Source organism: Leptinotarsa decemlineata, unplaced genomic scaffold, assembly GCF_025532065.1.
Source record: "Leptinotarsa decemlineata unplaced genomic scaffold, Ldec_3_MD MMD2_tig00002082_RagTag_RagTag, whole genome shotgun sequence".
In the NCBI taxonomy this organism is placed as follows: domain Eukaryota; kingdom Metazoa; phylum Arthropoda; class Insecta; order Coleoptera; family Chrysomelidae; genus Leptinotarsa; species Leptinotarsa decemlineata.
The window spans coordinates 953,678-977,968 of NW_027412573.1; the positions used below are offsets into that span (position 1 = coordinate 953,678).

Consider the following 24,291-nt stretch of genomic DNA (forward strand, 5'->3'; position numbering starts at 1 on the left):
CGGAACCTTGTGGAACACCCGACTCGAGGTAGGCGTGACGTAGTTGTCCGTACTCCCGACAAAACTAACGCTATAAATACCCAACATTCGCAGTTACCTTCAATATCTTACGTTGGTGTAGATGCTAAAGACAATGTGTACCGCGCGGACGATCCAGGTTCGAATCTCATAACTATAAACTTTTTTTAATTGAAATCACGTGACTGGAACGTGACAAGGGGGTCAAGGGGTGATGCGGAATCCCAAGGGGCCGATAGGTTAGGTGGAGTACCAAGGGGGCCGAGGGGCGGAGTTCCACGCTTAAATCGCTACGATACTCGTTCCATCCTGCGTCGATGACGTTTCCCCCACTCCTGTTTGAACAAGAACATACATTGTTCATTTACTGTTTTGAATTTTCCGCTGTATGCGCGGTAGCTTCTGATTGGTCGACTGGGTAATGACGAAAAGTGGAGGAGTACGGACAACTACGTCACGCCTACCTCGAGTTGGGTGTTCCACAGGGTTCCGATCGGAGGTCCAAAAAGGTCCAGAATTGTGCTCCATAAGAAACTACATGGAATTTTGACCCAGAACTCCTATAGCTCTATTACTAGCAGTTTCAGTCCTTCTGCCATTTGTGAAACTATGCTGACTTGAAGTTAGCAACTTTTCATAGTTAAAAATGGAAACAGTTGATTTCTTATATTCAATTCATAAAGCTTGCTGAAGCTTGATAGAAGACGTATTCCTCTGTGGTTTTCAGTAAAGTGGGGGTCCCCTTTTTCATAAACTGGGTCATAAAGCTTGCTGAAGCTTGATAGAAGACGTATTCCTCTGTGGTTTTCAGTAAAGTGGGGGTCCCCTTTTTCATAAACTGGGTTTATGAGCCCAGACTTGAGTTTGTCTGGGAAAATCCCTTTTTCTACTGACAAATTCATTAGAAAAGCCAGGGGAAAACACAGTTCCTGACTACATTCCTTAATGAGATTGTTGGATATCCCATCATGCCCACATTAATACGTGTTTTTCAGGTTATGAATCAAATCTAATACCTCAAATTCAGAAATTGGGGAAAAAATAGTGAACTTGAACAAATATATACAATTTTTGCGTAAATTCAAGTTCAAGTCCTACTTTTCCTGGAGTGGGTGTAAAATGATTATTGAATTTCTCGATCATTTATCTAGTGTATAATTCTGTTCCGTTATCATTTAAGGTAATTTCTTTTACTTGGTTGGGTTTCTTTTTTATTTGGTTAACCAACTTCCATGTTTTTGTTTTATTAGTTGAGTTGGCTATCCTCAGATCGATTGTTTTTTTTCTATTTTCTTGCTACTGTTGAGCATTTCTGTCCAGCATCGGTATGGTTTTTGTTGTTTCTGTTTTTGTGTTTCTTTCATTCATGTGTGTTCCCACGAGTAGCAAAGGAAGAGGTGGTCACCTCTGGCAGAGCCACGCATTACCAGAGGTAGGGAATCGTTTGTAACTGCACGTCATCCTGGCTGGTCCACGGTGCCATGTTTTGCAAAGGCTTTTGGGGAGTTTTAGTGCTCCTCACCCTACTTGTTTCTGCTACTGAGCAAGAGTCCGGCGACCCCGTCCTTAAGGCCACATTGGCTTTTCGGACAGGGCCTCCAGTCCCCTGGCCGTTCCCCTATCCACCACCTGGGGACGGGCCCGATAGATAGCCCAGAAGACTGTATTCGCGTACAGTCATGCACATATAAAATGCATACTTCTTTACTCCTTACAAAAAGAGCAATTCTTTTGTCCAATCTAAGAAACTATAATTCATGGTTATTTTCAAAATGATCCTCGTAATAGAGATTCTTAGCGAGATTGAAGCTATCTGTACGAAACGGAGAAACGCTATATCATTGCTTTCAAATGATGGGAACTTGAACGAAATTATAGAAACCATTAAAAATGCAAACCGCATTCACCGTTCCGAATATCCGTGAGTGGAAATATCATATCACGATTATGTACTTTGCATTCGTGGGGTGTATCACGAACGCAAGATTTTCAATTATCGAATCAATTGATAAATCTGTAATATGTCTTACATGTCACGAAGTATATCAAGAAAGTCTAGTGAGATCTCACAGTTTGAAAATAATATTACAGGAAAAATACATGAGAGGGATGAACACAGGATCAAAACTACTGGGGGGGCATGGTCGTTCAGTTTGTAACATTTTAGCACTGTCAAGGTGAATTAACGATCAGCTTATTCGTTGTATTTTGTAGTTTTGTGTTTTTCAACAGACCATGGATCATCAATAATTGTCATTTTGAAACTGCTTGGCTGAAATGGCTTGAATTCAGTCCCTTGTTTCATAGCTTGAGAGGCATGACAATTAAACTGTCTATACTTAGGAATTAGTTTAGGAATGTAGACTTTCTCGGCGGTCTTCCGGGCCAATTGACATGTAGAAACTAAAGAAGACCACGTCAAAAAGAAAAGAGAAATGAAACTCTATGTTTTTTAGCACTTTCATTTGTAACTAACTGCAGTAACTTACTGCAGTTTCGTCCTATACGGACATTTTCAAACTTATACAATATTGTATGAGTTTGAAAATGTTATACAATATTGTATAAGTTTGAAAATGTTACACAATATTGTTTAAGTTTGAAAATGTCCGTATAGGACGAAACTGCAGTAAGTTACTGCAGTTAGTTACAAATGAAAGTGGTAAAAAACATAGAAAGTTTCATTTATCTTTTCTTCATTATTGCAGTTTCCGTTTTCATATTTATTCTTCGCCAGAGGTTCCAGTTTCACCATTTATTGTCGTGAATCTAGTCTAACCAGTGTATCCGACTTTTTAGTGCTTCATTTAATAATAATAATAATGTTCATTTCCGAAGAAAAAAGGTACAATTTTATAAATAACAAGTTGCTAGAGTAGACTTACATATAGTAGGCTGTATAACATTATTCAATACTCTACAAAAATTGCATTTTGAAATAACAAATGAACCACTAAGGCTAAGAACCCAGCACGTGGTTATCGTACGTTTTATTTTTTAACACAATTTAGTGAAAATAATATCTACACTTAAACAAACCAACAGAATTATAATAATGATATTCTGTTCTACTCAAACAAAATAACGGAATGATAATAACATACAGTGAATAATTTATTAAAAGTTGTGCTCTAATATGTATGTGCACCATTTTTTGTTACAATGTCATTAGTGTATAGTTCTCCTATCTTCAAATGAATATTACCGCAGGAAAGTCTATTCGGATCTATCAGTTTATGTATTTTTTTTCCTCTCTGTTTCGTGAATATACTGCTTTGTTTTTTTTTAATGAAACAATTGATGTTGAGTCTTTGATATTCCTAGGGATATTGTTAAATATTTTCAAGCTTGGATAAATATACCCTCTCTCTGAACAATAGTTTTGGATGAGTACTTTTTTTTTGTCCTGGTATTATAATTGTGGTCAATATTTCTTAAGTGACTTTTTTTTGTATTGATCTACCACTACACAAAGAAAGTAGATTTGTCTGGGGTCCAGTATTCCACTTTCAGAATATAGTAGGGTGGATCAAATACTTACGTCTTCCCGACCCAAGAGGGCAGTTTAGAAAGTGAATCGAGCGGCTAAACAAGAAATTCAAATAATGGAAATGAATTAAGCGTTAGTTACTAAGTGTTGTGTTAAATACATTTTGTGATTAGTGAAATATTGATGAAAATAAATTTGTTTAAGACAGTTAATTCATTAATTTGTCACAATAGAATCTTGCCGTGTCATCTGCAAAACTAATGATATCTCCGGTGATCTGTGAGGTGGGTATATTATGTATGTAGATAAGAAAGGTGAATTATACTTTCAGTTTTAGTAGAAAAAATATACTGCTTCATTTCGAAGGTAAGCCTATGCATATTAATTCGCAAATAGACTTTTTTGAAACATTGCATTATTTTTTAGAAAATTCTGAATGTAGTATAAAGGATATATAGCAGATCAATAAGGTAAAAATTATTCCAAAATCCAACGTACGTTGAAAAACACAACTACAAGCCATATAAAATTTTACCCGTGCTAGTTTTAACAGAGGATCATAAGAGGAAAAGGCAGGAGTTTTCAGTAGGAAAAATCGAAGGTCGTGGGAAAGAAAACGATTGTTCAAACAAATAAAGAAACCAGGAAGAAAAACTGTTAGCGTTTGGTGCGAAATTTATAGAAATAAAATTGTTAGCCCAATATTTTATGATTATATATTGACAGGAGTTACCTATCAAGAAATACTTATCCCAGAAGTAGAAAATATTCTTATACAAAAATTTTCGGAAGCCGAGCTTGCCAATATGATTTGAATGCAAGATGGGGCAACCCCTCATCTACCCGTTCAAGAACATTTGAATAATGTATTCCCAATATGGATAGCAAATAATGGAAGCATTAAATGGCCACCTGAAAGTCCAGACTTGACTTCCATGGATTCATTTTTCTGGGGATTTCTAAAAGACATTTTTAATAACGATAATAATAATAATATTCAATTAATTGAAGACACGATTCGACGTGAAATAATGATCCTGATTGTCAATAATGAAGCAATTTCCGATGCACTTATAAATATAAGAAGACGTTATCAATTATTCATTGACAGTAATGTTATGACTTATCATGTTATTTAAATTTCCTAAATGAATTTTTTGTTTTCTATTTTTCAATAATTGAAATTTTTCTTCCTCACTTCTAAGAACTCAAAAACGTTATAAGATAGGGGTAACATGTGGTATTTTTTTGAAATAAGGAAAAAAAGACCATTCCAAAAATTCAATAATATACTGGGTGTCCCATTTGAAAAAAATATATAAAAAAATTGTATCCCCTAAAATCTGCACGCCTCTGTATTTTTGATAGCATTTTATCAAAATTTAGTCCCAAGCACACAACTTTTATATTCAATTTTTTTTCTGTAGGCAATAATAACAATGATAAGGGGTGGGTAATTTATAGTGAATAACCCTGTACAACCGCATGCAGTGGATTCTCATGTACCATGATTGACACTCGACTAAGACCCCATATGAATACCAGACCCATCGTTAATAACAAACGACTGGAAATATTCTTGCTGCGTAGATAAAACAGTCGATTACACGTTCAATTTAGAAAACAATTTTCTTGCTTGCATCGATGCATCATCGTCCTGACCGAGGAAAAAACAATTTCTATTAATAACTGGAAAACAGGCACAATTGCGAATTAGCAAAGTCATTCCGCCCCAGCAGGGCAGAGTAAATTGGTCAATTTGTTTATAGATGCGGCCGAGACGCTCGCTTGCATATCGTTATCGTTTGTTTTAAGTGAAGCCTACTCAATGACAAACGCAAGAGAATTAGGTTAGATTGATGTACTTCTAATTCTCTGCTTGACAGTTCGCATTAAAGCAGCGGTTGCCAAATTGTGGAAAAGACAACGATGTTTACACTTGTATTCACTGCTCGTCCGATAGCGACTAGTTTAATATTCTTGTTAACAGGTTTGTTCAGATTATTTTTTATTTCATTGCATTTTGTGTTACTTTTATTATATTTTTGTAGGCACTTTTTGTAAAAGGGTTCATTCCATGACCACTTAATAAAGTTGTTGTTTGGAGTTCTTAGATTTTTTTTTCACGTAACACATTTCACCCCGTAGACTGTAACAACTTGCCCCCACAGGTGGCATTGTGCATAAAAGAAGTCAAAAGTTAATTTTTTTCGAATGAAACCCCCTGTATATTACTCAGTAAATTGAAAGATAGTGAAAAATGCTTCAAGATGATATATCATGTCCCTATACCTGAATCGTCAAGTTTTCTCAATAAAGTCGCTTCTTCTAGAAACATTATTTTATTTTTAGAATTTGGATTTAGGTAGCAGTGGAATTATCAAGCTTATAGCAGTTCGGTTACTTTTATAAGTAATTTACAAAGAGTTATCGACGGTGTTTCGAATCATCTTCCAAAATGAATGCAAATATTGAGTATTCAAACAAAGTTCTTATGAAATTATGTGTATAATTACACATGAACAAAGTGATCAAATCATTGTCAGAACGTGTAAAAAAATTCAACCAAATGTATCCTGAAATAACACCAATGAACGAGAGGAAGTTTGTAAGGTTACAAAATAATTTCCTTAACTATGACTCAAAGTTTCCAGGGAACAACTGTACCAAAAATCAGTCATTTCTAGGTAAAAAGTAAGATTTTGTGGGCTAAAACATGTGAAAGTACAGACAATAACAGAATAGGATGATTCAAAATAACAAAATTGTAAACAAAATATCACATTTTCACAATAAAATGTTTTTTGTACGCGACTTGTGGTTGCTTTTTCAATTTCCTGGGGATCCAGATCTTCAATACTCCGCGCTATTCGCCGTCGCAATTCTTCTTTGGTAGGCACTGGAGTACTGTATGCCCTTTCTTTTAAAACACCCCATAAAAAAAGTCAAGTGGCGTGAGATCATGTGATCTCGGTGACCAATCCCACGGCCCTAAACGCCTAAACCAACGATCGTCGAAGATTTCGTCAAGTTTCCTGGAAACTTCCTGGGTGGAATGAGCTGGCTATCCGTCCAGTTGAAACCACGAATTCCTATATTCCTCTAAAGGCAAATTTTCAAGAAAATCGGTTACAGTCGTCTTTAATATTTGGAGAGATCTCTCTGCATTCAGTGTGTCTTCATAAATAAAAAAGATAATTTTATTGTTCTTCAAAATACAAAAAACTTTCAGGTCAAATTTTTCTTGAAAACCCATTTCTTTTGTAACATGAGGATCAGTCCAAAAATGTTTATTCCTTCTATTGAAAATACCATCCCTCGTAAATTTTGATTCGTCGCTCCAAATTATTTTTGACAAAAATTCCCGATCTTCCTCTGTATGAATCTAAAGGGATTCACAAAAATGCATTCTACGTTCGAAGTCTTCTGCTTTTAGAGCTTGAACTTTGGTAAATTTATACGGATGCATTCCGTGATTTTTCAAAATTCGTTGTACTGAAGCATGTGATACACCTAAATCTTTTTCAGCACTGCGAATGGAAGCTTCTGGATATGCATAAAAATATGCCAAAACGTTAACAGTATTGTCCTCATTTGAAGTATCAGGTTTTGGTAATGTTGAAGGCGCTTTTAAAATGGAGCCATAGTTAAGGAAATTATTTTGTAATCTTACAAACTTCCTCTCGTTCATTGGTGTTAATTCAGGATACATTTGATTGAATTTTCTACAAGTTCTGGCAATGATTTGATCACACTGTCCGTGTATAATAAATGATTTCATAAGAACTTCGTTTGAATAATCAATATTTGCATTAATTTTTGGCGATTTTTTGAAACACCGTCAATAACCATTTATCAATTACTTATAAAAGTCACCAAACTGTCATAAGCTTGACATTTCCACGGCTACCTAGAAATCAAATTCTTTAAAAATTATTTTTTGTACCACTGTTTTTGAAAATATCTTTGATAGAAACACTTCAATCAGAACACCTACCAAAAAATCATTTAGAAAAGTTCACACATGCAGTTCGTGCTATTGTTAATATTAAATCCCTGTGAAGTTACTGACGATGAAGAAGTAGTATTCTGTCCAACTGTAGAAAGTCCTTCATGACTAACTAATAATCCTCCTTGAAATAACGTGAGTTGGCGTATGTAGTTGTAACATATGCCTTATAATCCAAAGTTCGTGTGTTCAAATCCCATGGACCCTATACTTTTTTTATTATCAGCAATAACGTTATCAAAAAAATTTGTATGATACATTTTTTAAAAGTGATTTTATTTTGCTCGTGAGTTTGCTCCACTTGCTGACGCTCGTTTTGCAATAATCCCCACTCACAAAATAAAATGCCATTTTCAATACTTGTAGGTAAAACGTGAATAACTATTTTTCCACAAAAACGGCTTTATTTAGAAAATTTGACGATTTAGGTATAGGGACATGTATATCAACTTGAAGCATTTTTCACCATCTTTCAATTTACCGAGTAATATACAGGGGGTTTCATTTGGAAAAATGAACTTTTGACTACTTTTATGCATAATGGAAATAATAGTAATTTTAGCACGCCCTGTATGATATGGAGTCGATTTCTTGGTGTAATTTGAATATTTTGAGTTTGTCCAAACTATCATCATAATATCAACTTTTCATGAATTGACAGTACTGATATACTTAATTTCAATTAAGGCTATGTTTTGGACCATATTTAGCACAATTTAGTTTTTATCTCGAAAACAGATAGAGATAGGTATAGGACATTATCAACAAAAAAGTATTAAAACACCAGAGCGATTCCAAAAATGTATTAATATACGGGGTGTTCCATTTAAAAAAATAAAGTTGCTAGGACTTTTTGATGGAAGTGGCAACGCCGCAATGCTGAAAATATTTTAGATCGATAGAACAGGTAGGGAAATGTGAGAAGTGAAATTTTCAGAAAAATCATGCTTTGCGTTTTCCAGAAACGTCTAACCTACCATCGACCGTGAGTCACGCTGTATATATATATATATTTCAATTAAAATCAGCATCATTTGTGTAAATGTATCTATTACCTCACTCCGATTTTAATTTCCATATAAACGGCCCACTATGGTCCAAATAACTAACTAGAATCAATTTTGTAATAACTTTCCCCCCTCTCCCCTACCTCATCCGATCCCGATGAAAATTTATTTTTTAATTTTGATTCAAGTAACTGAAATACTGAACAATACTCCAAAGAAGGTCTGATCTGAGATTTATAAAGCATCAAGAGTACAGTTTTCTGGTTCGGACCAGTGTTCCAAGCTTCAGAGAAGCAGGCTTTGCAATTCCAGCGACCCCCAACGCACTCATCGAAGCAGAAAACGGAATTATCTGACCTGGCATTATCACGTCCGGTTTGGAGGCTTTCATTTTTTTGGAAAAAACCCATGCCTGGGTTTTTGTGGCATTGAATTGAACCTGGTTACTTTCCACACTCCAATTCAAAATCCCTTCTAGATCCCCATTAAAATACACCTTTGGAAATCAGTTTTTCTGTGAAACAAACTGTCTGATACCGGTTTGTCAAACGACTTTAATCTGCAGCTATTCAAATCCAAATCACATAGCAAAACAATTAAAATATTTTATCCCGCAAACTGTTCCATACTGGGATTAGCCACCTGTCATTGAGAAAACTCATCGTGGTTACAAAACTCACCAAAGAAATGCAGATCGACACTTTCACGAAGCCTCGTCGAATTTCTCTTTCTCGGTTAGCTATTGTTGTCGTCTTCCATTGTTAAGACGGCGACTTCTTGCAGAATCACGATGATGCGGTTGAAAAGTAATTAGTTCTGCCGCACTTGATTTATTGCGATTTGCTACACCTCGAAGACTTGAAATTATAATTGATCTTATTCAATTGCGCTTTATTCGTTCCTCAAACAGAGGTGATCGAACTTCGAAGCCTGGCAAATAGTTTCCTATCAACCGCGTATGATATTTGTGAAATAATGGATCCTTAGAAGAGAAAATGTAATAGGACTTCGTTCTTCAAGTGCAAAAAACCCTGGAAGATATAATTCCACCATTACCTACAAGAAGAAGCAATGTCTTTGTTTGAAGGTGATTGACAGTGTTTCGTGATGAATTTCACTAGTTCGGACTTCCATTGTCTACTATATAAAATGATTTGAAATACCTGAAACAAGTTAAAAAGAATAATTGAAAAAGAATAGCTGGAAATAACAATTATATTAAGCAACAATAAACCTGAAATGAAATGATAGTGAAATAACCTACAAGAAAAAATATAATAATTGAATAAAAAAAAAATTGAAGGAATGAAAAAAGAAAATAATAAAAAAGTGTAGAGATTCCAAGTCACGTTAGTTCACGACGTTTCGATTGTTGGTATCTACAATCGTCTTCGGGTGATGACTGGACTGATTCCTCCGAGAGATGAGTATTTATAGGTCGTTGAAATACTTTCACTTTCTCTGCTTTCCATTTTCCGCTTCACTGATTCCGTGAGAGATGACCGTTTTGGCGGGAGTTGGTCATTTTTCGTTTGATGATGGGTTTCCATATGTTTCGTATATCTACGCTGGCCTGGCTGAATACGTTGTTGGACAACATGTATGCGGCTTCCTTAAATTTTCTCCTGAACCAATGTTCCTCTCTGTGCAAGATCTCAGCTTGGGACCACTCGATGTTGTGTTGATGGGTCCAAACATGGTCTGCTATTCCTGATTTGCTGGTTTCTCCTCGCTGTGTGTGCTTCTTGTGCAAAATGCCTTGAAATCTTCACTTGTATGGTTACCCAAAATCCACAAGAAGGACGTTCCGCTTACACCGATCATCAGCTCCAGAGATTCGGCTACTCAAAACTTGTCTAGATTTTCACTTCCCTTAATACAACCATTGCAAGGAAAAACATCGTCTTTCGTGAAGAATTTTGTCGAACTACTAGGGTCAATTGAGGTCACACAGGAAGATCAACTAATTAGTTTCGACGTGGAAAGTCTTTACACCAACGTTCCGGTCGAAGAAGCACTCCAAATCATACAGAGGAAGCTATTCGAAGACGGGAACCTGAAAGAGAGAACGAATCTACCTATAGAAGTAATTATGGAATTACTAGGATGCTGTGTACGAAACTGTTATTTCCAACTGAAGGACGAATTCTTAACACAAGATGAGGGACTGCCAATGGGATCGCCACTTTCACCAGTCATAGCCAACATATATATGGAGTGGTTTGAAACTCTGGCCATTGAAGAAGCCCACAAGAAACCTCGAGTCTGGTTGAGATATGTTGACGACACCTTCATAATATAGAAACATGGGAATACTGAATTAGACGCCTTTCTGAAACACATCAACAGCGTGAGACCTTCCATCACTTTCACAGTGGAGAAAGAAATCCACAATGAATTGCCATTCTTAGACGTTTTGGTGAAGAGGACCGACACTAAGTGGGAAACATCTGTATACCGAAAACTCACTCATACGGGACAGTATCTGAACCACGAATCCAACCACCATCAATCGACAAAAGGACAAAGGAAGGTCTCGAGAAGGAACTAGACATCATCAAAAATGATCTTCAACGGAATGGCTACTCCAAAGCGATGGTAGAAAATACTTTGGCTAGAAGACAGCAGGAGCCTCGCAAGGAAGAGAAGCCGTCACAACCAGTGCTTGCACTTCCTTACATCAGAGGATTATCGGAGAGGATAAGAAGAATTGGTTCCAAATACAACATCAGAACCTGCTTCAGATCCGGTAATACTATCCGTAGCAGCCTCACGAAAACCAGGCCACCAAACGCGGACTGCGATTCCAAGAATTGCATTTACCGGATACCCTGTGAGTGCGGAAAATCCTATATTGGTGAAACTAAGAGGCCATTGAATGTTCGCATTGCCGAGCACAAGAAACACACACAGCGAGGGGAAACCAGCAAATCAGGAATAGCAGAACATGTTTGGACCCTCCAACACAACATCGAGTGGTCCCTAGCTGAGATCTTGCACAGAGAGGAACATTGGTTCAGGAGAAAATTTAAGGAAGCCGCATACATGTTGTCCAACAACGTATTCAGCCAAGCCAGCGTAGATATACGAAACATATGGAGACCCATCATCAAACGAAAAATGACCAACTCCCGCCAAAACGGTCATCTCTCACGGAATCAGTGAAGCGGAAAATGGAAAGCAGAGAAAGTGAAAGTATTTCAACGACCTATAAATAGTCATCTCTCGGAGGAATCAGTCCAGTCATCACCCGAAGACGATTGTAGATACCAACAATCGAAACGTCGTGAACTAACGTGACTTGGAATCTTTACACTTCTTTATTTTTTTTATTATTTTCTTTTTTCATTCCTTTAATTTTTATTTATTCAATTATTATATTTTTACTTGTAGGTTATTTCACTATCATTTCATTTCAGGTTTACTGTTGCTTAAAATAATTGTTATTTTCAGCTATTCTTTTTTAATTATTATTTTTTACTTGTTTCAGGGATTTCAAATCATTTTATATAGTAGACAATGGAAGTCCGAACTAGTGAAATTCAAGCAATGTCTTAATGCCCTTTGCCATCAGCATCCAAGGCAAGAACAACGAGGCATTAGGAAATTCGAAAGAAGTTGCCATAGGTTTTGTGAGCCTTGCACAGGCTTTTCAAGAATAATTTGAGATTGAGAAGGTCTTTAGAGACAATTTCTCACTTGTTGTACAATATACTATTGTGTATTGCCACGATAGTTTTATATTTGTTGACTAGTTTCGGTCATTAGAGTACATTAGATTACAGTTTTGAAAATGGTGTAATTACCGAAACTAGTCAAACTATCGTGAAAACTAGACAAAAGTGTGTTTTTATAGTGCATCCTCAGGTATCAAACTCATTTAACGCAGCTGGTAAAAGTTTATAAAGCTGTAAGGAGATTATGAATACACATTTTGTTCCAAAACTTTTGTATTTTCTACGTTGGGTCAGATACTTCTGAAACCACCCTTCATGAGGCAAGAACCAAACCAAAAAAGTCCTTGTGCCATTTCTAGTATAGTATACACCATTCATATCATTTCTATAAGTACTTCCTTTCCTGGCACATAGATCTAACTTGATCTGAATAACCTCAAGCCCATACCAAAGAAATAGGCGAATTTCTATTCAACAAACCGCGTTACATTATTTCCCTATGCAAATGTGTTGAACCGGAGTCATTTGCACACTACACAAATGTCTCTACACGTGAGTTATGACTCATTGTCATCAGTTCCTCCACATTTCATTCCTCAGAATCGTGCAACCATAAAACAGATGAATGGGCGAGGTATACGGGGGCGTGATAAAAGATGCTTCTGTCGATAACCGAGTGACTTGCTTTGATGCTAAAGGGTGTTGACTATTATTTTGTGCTTGTTTATTGTGGAGAGAACCAGTGCGTCGCATTTACCTTTGGAACAATGTAGAAATCTATATCTGAAATATACAGGGTGTAACTAAATAAGTGTAAAACATTTAAGGAGGTGATTCCTCTTCGAAAAAAGATATGATCTTTCATACAAAGAAATTTCATTGGAGCATCCATTTTTAAGATACAGCCCCTTAAAGGGGGTACATAAAATTTGTATAACAATTTTTTTCACAAGCACTAAAAAAGTTACATTATTGAAATTAACCTGACGTTTTGTACTACCAAAAAAACACTTAGACAGAAATTTATTTGGTTCACCCCATGGTTGTAAGGGGTGGAAAACGCAACCCCTAAAATTTATTTCCAATGTAACTTTTTGCCTTATTATTTGTTTACCATTTAAAAATGTATTTTCGATGGCCTGTTTCATTCTGAACAAAAAATGGCTCTTGGGTTTTTTGCCCAAAATAAATCAGTTCGCAGCAAAAAATTATTTTACGAACAACTACAGAGATACATCGTCATAAATGCGAAAATACGAAACTAATCTATCTAGTAGGTTGCTATTAGCGATAGTGACAATTAAATTGGTATGACCCTGTCAGTTTGTGAATTTTCAAAATTGAATTGATACTAATTGTGTGTTGTTCTGTTCTTAATTTGTCACTTTAATAATTCACTTGTTATTAAAATGGCATACACAAATGAGGAAATGGCTGATATGCATTACGTTTACGGTCTGTCGCAGGGGAATGGGTTAGAAGCTTCTAGAAGATATGCTGAAATGTATCCTCAACGGCAGCATCCTTCACATAGAATATTTGCTCGACTTCATCAACGATTACGAGAATATGGTTCATTCTACAAAAGAACGCAGGATTGTGGTCGCCATCGAGAAGTACGAATACCACAGCTTGAGGAAGCAGTACTTAATTTGATTGAAGAACAACCTACTACCAGTACTAGAAAGATTGCTTTTCAGCTAAATGTTGATCATATGACGGTAATTCGAGTTTTAAAGGAACAACTCTTATACCCTTACCATCTGCAACGAGTACAGGCACTGTTACCGCGAGACTTTTCGAATCGTCTTGAATTTTGCAATTGGATGCTGGAAATGATTAGGAGAAATTGTGACACTCTGGAGACGATACAATTCACAGACGAATGTAGTTTCTCTCGGGACAAGATTATTAATTTTCATAATTACCACATACGGGCTGATGAAAACCCTCACGCTATTGTCGAAACTAACCAGCAAGAACAGTTTTCTCTTAACGTGTGGCTCGAAGTTTCTACCTTCTCGATTGAAAGGTGAGGCATACGTTCAATTTTTAAGAGAAGTGCATCCAGTACTGCTGGAGGAAGTTTCTTTGGGCGTCAGAAGGGATATGTTTTTTATGCATGATGGGGCTCACGCCCTTTTCAGTCAAGTAGCACGTCAGCATTTAACTGAAACATATGCAGATCAGTGAATAGGTCGAGGAGGACCACAGAACTGGCCCGCTCGATCCCCGGATCTCAATCCTCTCGATTTCCCCATTTGGGGCCATTTACATCATTTGGGTTATCATACTCCTGTTCGCGATGTAGAGGACTTAAGAAACCGCATCATCGATGCCTGCAGGGTAATCAGAGAGACTCCAGGAATATTTAAGTGGATACGTGGCTCAATGCGCCGACGTCTAGACGCATGCGTAATGTCTGAAGGTAGACATATTCTTAATTAAGACATTAAGATACGCCCGAGGAAGCCATTGTATGGCGTGTCTTAATTAAGACACGCCCGAGGAAGCCATGGTATGGCGAAACACGTGTTGCGTTTTTGTAAAACTGTCTAGTGAAAATCACACAATAAAGTGTTTTTAGGATACGTTATGCATTTCCCTTAATCTAACCATTTGTCAGACTTGAAGTTAACGAACTTCAAACTTAAATTAAAATACTGACAAGTAATGTTGTAACATAGAAAACAAGTTGCACCTATGCAAACCGGCGCAAAAACTAGTAGACTTTAACAATTTCTCGTTACAGTGCTCTCAGCATAATATGAAAGCAGTGCTATACCGTATTTTGACATGAAAGCGGTGTTGTGTAGATCGAAATTAAAGGATCGATTTCCAGGAGATTACTTGTAAATCCTTAGAAATCCAGTGATTTCACGCATTCAAATTGAATCTTCTCGGTGGGTTGCAGACCATCCACTTCAGCCTTTGGTTGAACGGAGTAAAAAACGTCTCGTCACAACCTTATCAACTCCTATTTGTTGATATAAACCATCCAGTCGATTATGAACGTCGTCCAATAATTGGTATGGGGTGCTATCGATATTTGATTTCCTTTCTGAACCAGTTTCGTGACAAGATCGAATTTCGCCTACAAGAAGGTGCAGCTCATATCGATTTCAAACAATTCATCTTCTCACGCCCAATCACTGAAGACAGTGTCGTTCAAAACGAAATAACGGATCAGTTATTGACTCACTTCTAACTGGCAGAAATGAAATGTTTTCGTCAACAACTACGAGTTTCTTCCTGACAAGATTTTTGAGTTTCGAAAAAAATGTATGTAATAACGGGTGATTTTTCAAGAGGTATAGGATTGATTGTCGAAACAGCACAAAAAATTTGAAAAAATTGATGAAATCTTTATAGGAATCGATAGAACGATCAATATAATTTGATGTTTGAAGATGATTTCATGCAAATGTTGTCCGCGGCACAAGCGCAAGGCCCAATTTTGGCACACTCTCTCTAACATATCGACCGGTATTTCACGTATAAATGCTTCGATATTGACTTCCAGAGCGTCAGTCGTTGCTGGTTTATCCCTGTAGACATGAGCCTTAACATGACCCCACAAGAAATTATCCAAAGGTGTTAAATCACACGATCTAGGCGGCCAATTGACTGCCCCCAAACATGAGATAAACTGTTCACCGAAGGCGGCTGTTAATTGAGCCTCGTCGCTGAACACAATTTTCCAATGAAAATGTGGATCTTCCTCCAACTTTTCCAGCGCCCATTCACCAAATGTTAGACGTTGTGGGAGGTCGTTTGGCTTCAACTCTCGCACCAGCTGTTTTACACCCAAATCCTTTTGTAAAATTTAACAGAGGTCCAATTGCTGCGAACTGCGGTGAATCGACATTTCACGGTCATCACGAACACTGGCGGATAAGCCGCAATATTTTCTTCGGTCCTCACGCTAAGTATGCGTGCTGGTGGTTTAATGTCCAATAATGTAAACTGGGTTCCAAATTTAGTCACAAGCTTCCGAATAGCTCCCTCAGTAGGCCGACGAAACTGCCCATAAATTCGAAGAGGTGCACGATGCACTTTCTTCACCGAGCATGAATTTTAATAATAAAATTCAATAATTTGCAAGCGTTGTTCATTCGTAAGTCGATTCATGGTTGAATTATGGACCAAACTGAACAAGTTTGACAATGACACAAGACACGATTCACGCGTGATCTGTCAAAAACAGTGTTGCCAAACAGATACCAGCAAAAATATCACTCACTACTTTTTTAAAGTGTTGTTTGTACATGTAAGTTGCTGTCATCGTTGCTATGATTCAGTATCGCTCAGTTTCAATTCTAATTTGATGTTTGATAGAGCAATGTTTTGCATCTTCTGTAGTTTGACATTATCAACATCATTATTTATTGTTAGCTTTCTGCTTCAACATTATCTTCATAACATCTGGCATTAAACAAATTAGCGAACTCGCAAACATATATCCTTCAATATTTGTTTAATGTTATTACACAAAACACCTGATAATTTTACCCTTCTCATAACCTGTTTTACGAGCAGAAAATTCGTGAATTACAGGAAAGGGATATTTGAAATCCAGAAACACACGTTTGTCTACAGGATGAACAAGTTTTTGAACTTACCAAGTTGGTCACAGAAGTTTCCAGCCTGACCTAGAGATGGTGGTAGTTGTTGGTTGGATGGAAAATCAATATCTGCCTTAATTTATCATGTGCAGATGTTGAATTCTGCCATTTGTGAGGTTAGTATCTCTTGTACTGAGAAACATACCAATAAAAACAATTATTATTATTATTATTTTAACGTAGTATGCGCTGGTCAGGCTCTATCCCCCGAATGATCACTCCCCACACCGTGGGGTAAGTAATCATTGGGTCCGAGAATCATGTGCCCTGAGCAAACGCAGTGAGCCATAAATGACAACCTTCTGCATCTGTGCGGCTAAGATTTCTGCCTTAGTGCGGCAAGCCGGTATGATTTTAAGATTCGAGAGTATAGAGGACATCATTCCACCAAGGACTCCAATAATCAGAACAATCATCTTGACAGAGTGATCTGTATAGAGTCTGCGGAGTTCGAAGAGAAAATCTCGATATTTTATTCGTTTTTCCTCCTCTTTTCTGACGATATTCGTCTCGCCAGGAGCTGAAAACTCCACAACAAATATCGTTTTGCTCTGGTGGTCGAGAAGGACTACATCAGGCTTATTAGCTTGTATGAGCCTGAGGGCACTTCTCGTTACCCACAACGGATTCAATATCGTCCGGAGCGTAGAGCAACACCGGTGTCTCATCAATACCGTAATAGTGCGGTAGATGGTAATATAGCACTCTTACGGCCGCGTTATGTCGATGGATATAGGCCGAGACCGCATATGCTGGACATTCTGATAGCAAGTGCATTAGGATCTCGAGCGGTTCGCGGCAGGACCTGCACCTTGTGTCAGGAACCTCTATACCCATCACGCGACTGTGGTAGACTAAGGTGTTGAAGACACCATCCTGGCACACCATGATGAACCCCTCAGTTTCCGATTTCAGCCCACTCGACCTGAGAAAAGCGAACGTCAGGCGCTTTGATAAGCCAAGGCCTCCAATGTTATTGAAGAAGATCCCAAGCATTGGCTTATCCTTGTGTTTCCGCAGAAGTAGGCTGATCTCTGCGGCTTTTATGCTTTTATCTGAGCTTTTTGCTGAGCGGTTTCCAACTCGGTGACAGAGTTGTGGTCACCTCGTTCAGTGTCGAAAACTAAACCGAGTTCATCAGCTGCTTGGAAAGCTGCCCTAAAGAGAAATGCTCCAATTCCTGCTCTCTAATGGTCGCGGACTATGCAGAGAATAAGATCCGAACTCCTGACGACTTTACAGGCCAAACTTTGGCTTTGGCTTTGGCTAAATCTTGGTGACACTCTAGTACTAGCCCTGAGGTTATACGTTGTCTGTTCAAGGCTAATAGGGCTTGTCTGCTGTCAGTGCAGATTGTTATGTTTTTGCCAGAAATTCCTTTCTTGGTTAATTCTTTTGTGGCGTTTGAGATACCAGCCAGTTCTGTTTGGACCACGCTGATATTTCTTCCCATTCCCCACTTAATTCTTAGGCTTAGTGACCTGGAGTACACTCCACACCCTGAGCCTTCTTTGGTTTTCACTGCTGTTATTATTATTATTACTATCATCTTGTTCAACGTCAAAATGAATGCAGAAAAAGCATAATTTTTGAAAATATATATTTTCTATTTAGTTCTTGCATTTCCGTCTCCTCTCAATTTGATAACTTAATTATAGAACCACTGTCCAGAATTCTTCTGATCATCTTTGATTAATATCAGAAACATTGACGTGGCTCTACCGAATACAACCAATTTAATTACGCTAGCATTACCTACCGCCTGTACCTTACCGATAAACATTCGTGATAATGTTACATGTTCATAAACTACGGCAGATTTCAAAGAAAACCATTTATTATCTTTTCTCCGGAGTGTTTCCCATAGTTAGTTCCTAACAACGACATTGGACGTATTCTTGGTAAAAAGTGGAAGTGTATAAGCAACCGCATCGAAGTGAAACAAGCAATATTCAAGTTGGGCGAACTGAAAATAGTTTTAGGTATGAAGTTGAACCTGAAGCAATCCTATGAAGCCGAAGGATGTATTTTTCCTATACTGGCTACTCTGTTTAATCGTCGTTATTATCAGTTATCATATATATTTGTGAATAGAATAGAATATAAAATGATTTTATTTCCTGGAGGCAGTTCATGCTGTATGACTATGGAAAAATCCAAACAAAGGGATTAATGCAAAATGCATTATAATAATAATCTTTATTCAATCCTTACATACAGCATGATATAGGATACGTCACAAATAAAAAAAACCGTGTGATGATGACAAATTTACAATCAACAATATTAAAATATCACAATTTAATAGATTTGTTCACATATACATGAAAACATGTATAACATTTATATGCATACATATTAGCAAACATATTTTCATTTTGCATCAGGAAATTCTATAGTAAATACTATAGTAACATTTGTCTTGCAAATATACTTTCAATTTTGATTTGAAAAAGTTTATTCAGTTGCTCTCTTGGGTTTGCGAGAAGATGATTGAAAAACTTCATACCTCTATATGAGGGGCTTTTTTCATAGAATAATGAGCTGTGTGCAGGATTTCTGATGAGGTCTCCGTTTCTAGTTGGGTAACCATGGCAATGAGAAACTGTTTGATACATCTCAACATGGAACTGTTAAAATTTTATATTTTTTAAAATATGGTCGACACGATTCATCTGGTTTTAGCACAACAGCAACAAACGAATGTGCATCATTGTGTGGTAATTAAGTACTGACTAACTAGTGTCTATATTACGGAATGGATTTCACATATTTTTCCAAGTGGGAATGGGCTGTGTTGTCACTTGAATCCTGAACAAGCAGTGAAACTTTTTAGCCGGATAGCCGCAGTAGCTCAGGCCATTACATGAAGACGAGGATGATGTTATTGATGTTTCAATGTATACTCTTTGAGTTTTATTTACTGTTTTGAAGGCCATTTTTATGGCACTCATTCCGTCGCACATATCAATGATGATTCATTTTCCTGCAAGTAACCAGGTTCACAATCATAACGCTGGAATTGCAAAGGCTGCTTCTCAAAAACTTGGAACGCTGTTTCGAACCAGAAAACTGTACACCTCTTAGCAACTTCTGATGCTTAATAAAGCTCAGATCAGAGCTTCTTTGGAGCCATTGTCGTCTTTGTGTTTTGTCCTAGAAAAAAGATCATGTATTTTTCTGAGTTAGCTTCTCTGTGTACTTGTTGTTAGTGTCAGCATATGTAGTTGATGTTTACATTGGCGATTTTTGAGTTTTCTTTGCTGTTTCCATTGTATCCATTTTCAATTTGGTTTCCTCGATATTCAGTAAAAATACTGTGAACAAATAACAAAACTAACATTGATGACAAATACACAAGAGTATTCAAATAAGAAAAAAATACTCCAACTGAAATCCTTTATCGATATTGTGTATTGACATTTCAATTCAATAAAAATTAGTCCATAACTTTCAGAATAACATTCAACGTAGTATATCTTTCCTCTATTTCTCGATATAGAGTTCCAATTTATTTAATTTCACTTCCTCTTGGTCGATTAGCGACTCCCAAAAACTGTTCTTACGAAATGCCATCACTTGTGAGCGTACCCTATTTAGAAACCCTACGATACAGAAGTTAACTCTTTTGTGGTCTCTTTATCTAATTTGTCGAATTATCTTAATGAGTTCAATGTAGCCCGACATTAATGTAATTATGTGGACTGGAAATAAAATCAATTGTTCGACTTTTTGATGAATTGAAGGAGGGGCCAATATGCGCGCATTTAGTAATCGTACTGAGCGGTATACGGGGAAGGTTAGAAATTCGCCTTGGTCCGGATTTTACAGAAATTTCATAGGATTTGTCACAATCTATCTAAATATGTCCATCAATCTTGATACTTTTCATGAATGATACAAATATATTGATATCAATCAGCATCATTATATCGAATCTCAAAAATTCTGGATAAAATTCATCTTCCTTCTCAAAACTTCACTTTCAATGGAATCTTTCCACGATTTTCTGATTCAACAATTTTTGTTCGTTGAAGAGTCCTTGCACACTGTGTGCGTCTAATGTTGGAACCAAAACAAATCCAGGAGGACTAAATCTGGTAACCGAGGGTGCCGAAAATATGAAACAGTTCAATTGACATATTTGACATAATTTGTTAGTGAATATTATAAATTACTGAGAATACTTGGAAAATTTACGTACCAGGAGTGTTTGAGAATTTCCCGTACAATGTCAAACGAGCTATAATCCAATCAAGAGCTCTATCTCTCTCTTTCTGATTAAACACAAACTGTTTTCACTTTTAGAAGAGAAGGATGCTGAATGAAGATAAGTGTTTTGAATTGGTCGATATATTTCCACAGAGCAGCAATTATATCCTTATCATATTCAGCGTGCCAAGGCACTTACGCTACGTGATTTCCAACCACGTGTCGAATTTGCTCAATGGCTTCAAAGAAAAGTTGAACAACATCCGCAAATTTTATCATAAATCCTCTTCACAGATGAGACTGATTTTTCAAGAAATGGTATCATGAACTTCCATATCAACCACATCTGGGCGGAAAATAACCCACATACGATAACGCAAACTCATTTCCAAGACAGATTCTCTTCTAATGTATGGGTAGGCATAATTGGGGATTATTCAATTGGGCCCTATTTTCTCCCCTTACGTTTGAATGGAGATGCTTACCTACATTTTTTGGAACACGAGCTTCCTCAACTTATGGATGATGTTCCCATTGGTCTCCGAAATCACTCTTGGTTTATGCAAGATGGAGCTTCTGCTCATTTTAGTGTGATGGCAAGAAATTTTTCAAACGTAGTATATCCCCAACGATGGATAGGAAGACGAGGCACTGAGCATTGGCCCCCGAGGTCACCGGACCTCAATCCCGTCGATGTTATCTTTTGGGTACACCTAAACTCACTAGTTTATGCTAGCCTCATCGAAAACGAGGAAATGTTGAGGGATCGCATCATAGCTTGCTGAGAAACACCCCGGGCATTTTTCAACGGGTACGGAATTCTTTGATGAGGAGAGCAGAAGCTTGTATTACTGTTGAGGGTCGTCACTTTGAACAGTTGTTGTGATAGTTGTTTCGTTCAATTTTTATATATTTATTTTCCTAATTAATAACAAAGTACTTGTTTTTTTACAAACTCCGAAATGTAGCACTTTTTAATTGAATAATTAAACCTGACAATTTTTTTTCATTTTGGATTGAATAAGCAGTTCGATAATGCTCAGTTTAGAAGAAGTCTGTACGGGTATACTGCGTATAAAGTTTGATGAAAATAACTAAAATTGCCAAAAACTTATGACAAAAACCTACCATGTTTTGAAAAATTTCAACAATCTGTATTTCGAAAACGAAACATTCTTCCTTAAACATTTTATAGGAAAAAGTTGTTTATTTTGAATATTTTAACATACTTATGTTACACCCTGTATATGGATGCTTATAATTTTAAAACATAATTACGGAACGTCACGTTGTCATTTGGTACCCTGTATACTGGTTGTAGTTTCTAAGAAACGCTTCGTTACAATCATTCATATCAAAGTTAAAATTCAAGCTAGCTGTGACAACCCCGTTACAATGTTTTATATTCCCAATCATACAAACATTATACTATTTTTTTTTAGTGTGCCACATTTTTCCCCAAACACATTGTACATAATTTTGGGAACGTGATTATCCTTAACGACTGTTCTGTTCAGCTACCGTCAAAGGTCAAGCAACTATGACACAGCCGTACGTGAGAATTTTTTGGAAAAGTATTTTTGAAGCCGTAAAATGTGGTTCCCACGAAAAGGTGTTTTTCTCTTTCAAGGCGAATATTGCACTCCGTTTTGATCAACATCGATTCAATTCAAAGCTCAAACGAGAAAGTGAGTGAACACTGTCATTTCCGTGAGGTTCTACAGGGTGTGTTTGTAAATTTTTATAATATTTCTACAATAGTTTTTTTTAGCTGATATAACTATTGCTATTTCGGAAACGGTAAAATCTACAAGGTCGAATGAATTGGATAAAAGTTTTTAATTTTGGGGAACTGGAATAAATAATAAATAAAATCTTTTCAGATTGAGAATATCAGTGGGTGTTTCTGAAACATTCGACAAAAACTATAATTGTCGAATTTCGAATGATATAAAAAAAGCAGAGGAACTTTATATACCGTTTCACATTCGTTATAATCTGATATAAACCAAAATGCAACGCGACGTTTCGTTCATTAGTATCCATCATCAACCTATTTTTTTGAATATAGACCTGTATTAAATTTGTTATTACAGTGGCTACAAAAATCGATGAAAAAAACTAAAGTAGTTGCCTTGCAGCGAAAGAAACTCATTTATCAATAATCATTGGAAAATATTGTACAATACATATTATTATTATTTTATTATACCCATTTCAATGTTTAAAATAATGGTCAGATGTAACGTGGTGATCTAGATGGCTACGGTCCTAATCTTCATCAAAATAAATTCAAGCAGCACCACAAACCGATGCGACACGCGTGATGAAGAGAGGCTGCACTTGCATTGGCATTTAACATAGTGAATTAGTTTCGAAATTAAAGTCGAATTTTTGGTTCGTGTTTTTTTAGATAGATAAATATTCAACAAGTTTGAAATAAGAATTGATAGTTGTGAACATACATTTGTTTTAGGGAATTCAGTAGCATTTATCAATAATGATTGGGGATTTTATAGAGGTCGTGATGAAGAGATGAAATGGTCATTAATTATGTATATTCGGTAGGTCTAAGAATAAGTTTAAATCTACTTTTCATACCCCTAAGTGATAAGAGTTCTCCGGCCCAAACAGTTTTTTTTATATTGTGTTTTGATTTTTTTATGATGTGGCATTGAAAAATACATATAACTCCCAATTTTTACCTTTCTTTCACCAACCCCTATTTTTTAATAGCCATTTCAGTGATTCAATCATTTTTAACATGAGCTATTCCCGCCAGGCGTCTACCAGTGTAGACACCACGGCTGTGCAACAGCACACGATCAGTTGACAAAGACAACGTGCAACGGCCCTTTGTCAAAGCCAACATTTCAAATGGCAAGTTTCGAGGTGAACATATATTTATACCACTAGTCCTTATTATACCTGCAGATGTGCCAATTCATTTTGAACTTGTGCAATTTCCAATTAGATTGGCATTTGCAATGACTATTAATGAGTTCCAAGGCCAAACAATGTCCGTTTGTGGCTTGGATTTGAGCATTGTGGATTAATATTATGTGTAAGGGTTATTGTTCTGATAGAAATAATTTATGTGGCAAAACAACGTTTGCAGGGTCAGCTAGTAATCTATATAAGCATCACAACCGTCATCATAAACATTGTCTCCTTCAGATTCTTCTTCTGCTTCAACTTCTTCCGTAGTAGTAGCGATATATTGGTAAATTTAAAGGACAAATTGGAACAAAAT

The 24,291-nt window shown here is 36.7% G+C and overlaps 1 protein-coding gene and 1 long non-coding RNA gene across 2 annotated transcripts in view; one reads left to right on the forward strand and one right to left on the reverse strand.

Annotated features, from left to right (window-relative positions):
- LOC111513274 (uncharacterized) overlaps window positions 1-24,291 on the reverse strand; it is a 206,061-nt gene that overhangs the window by 97,140 nt on the left and 84,630 nt on the right. The gene's annotated exons all lie outside the window — the stretch shown is intronic.
- On the forward strand, window positions 4,642-5,615 carry LOC141482875 (uncharacterized). The gene is made up of 2 exons (XR_012465773.1): window positions 4,642-5,498; window positions 5,560-5,615. It is a non-coding gene; the product is annotated as an uncharacterized lncRNA (long non-coding RNA).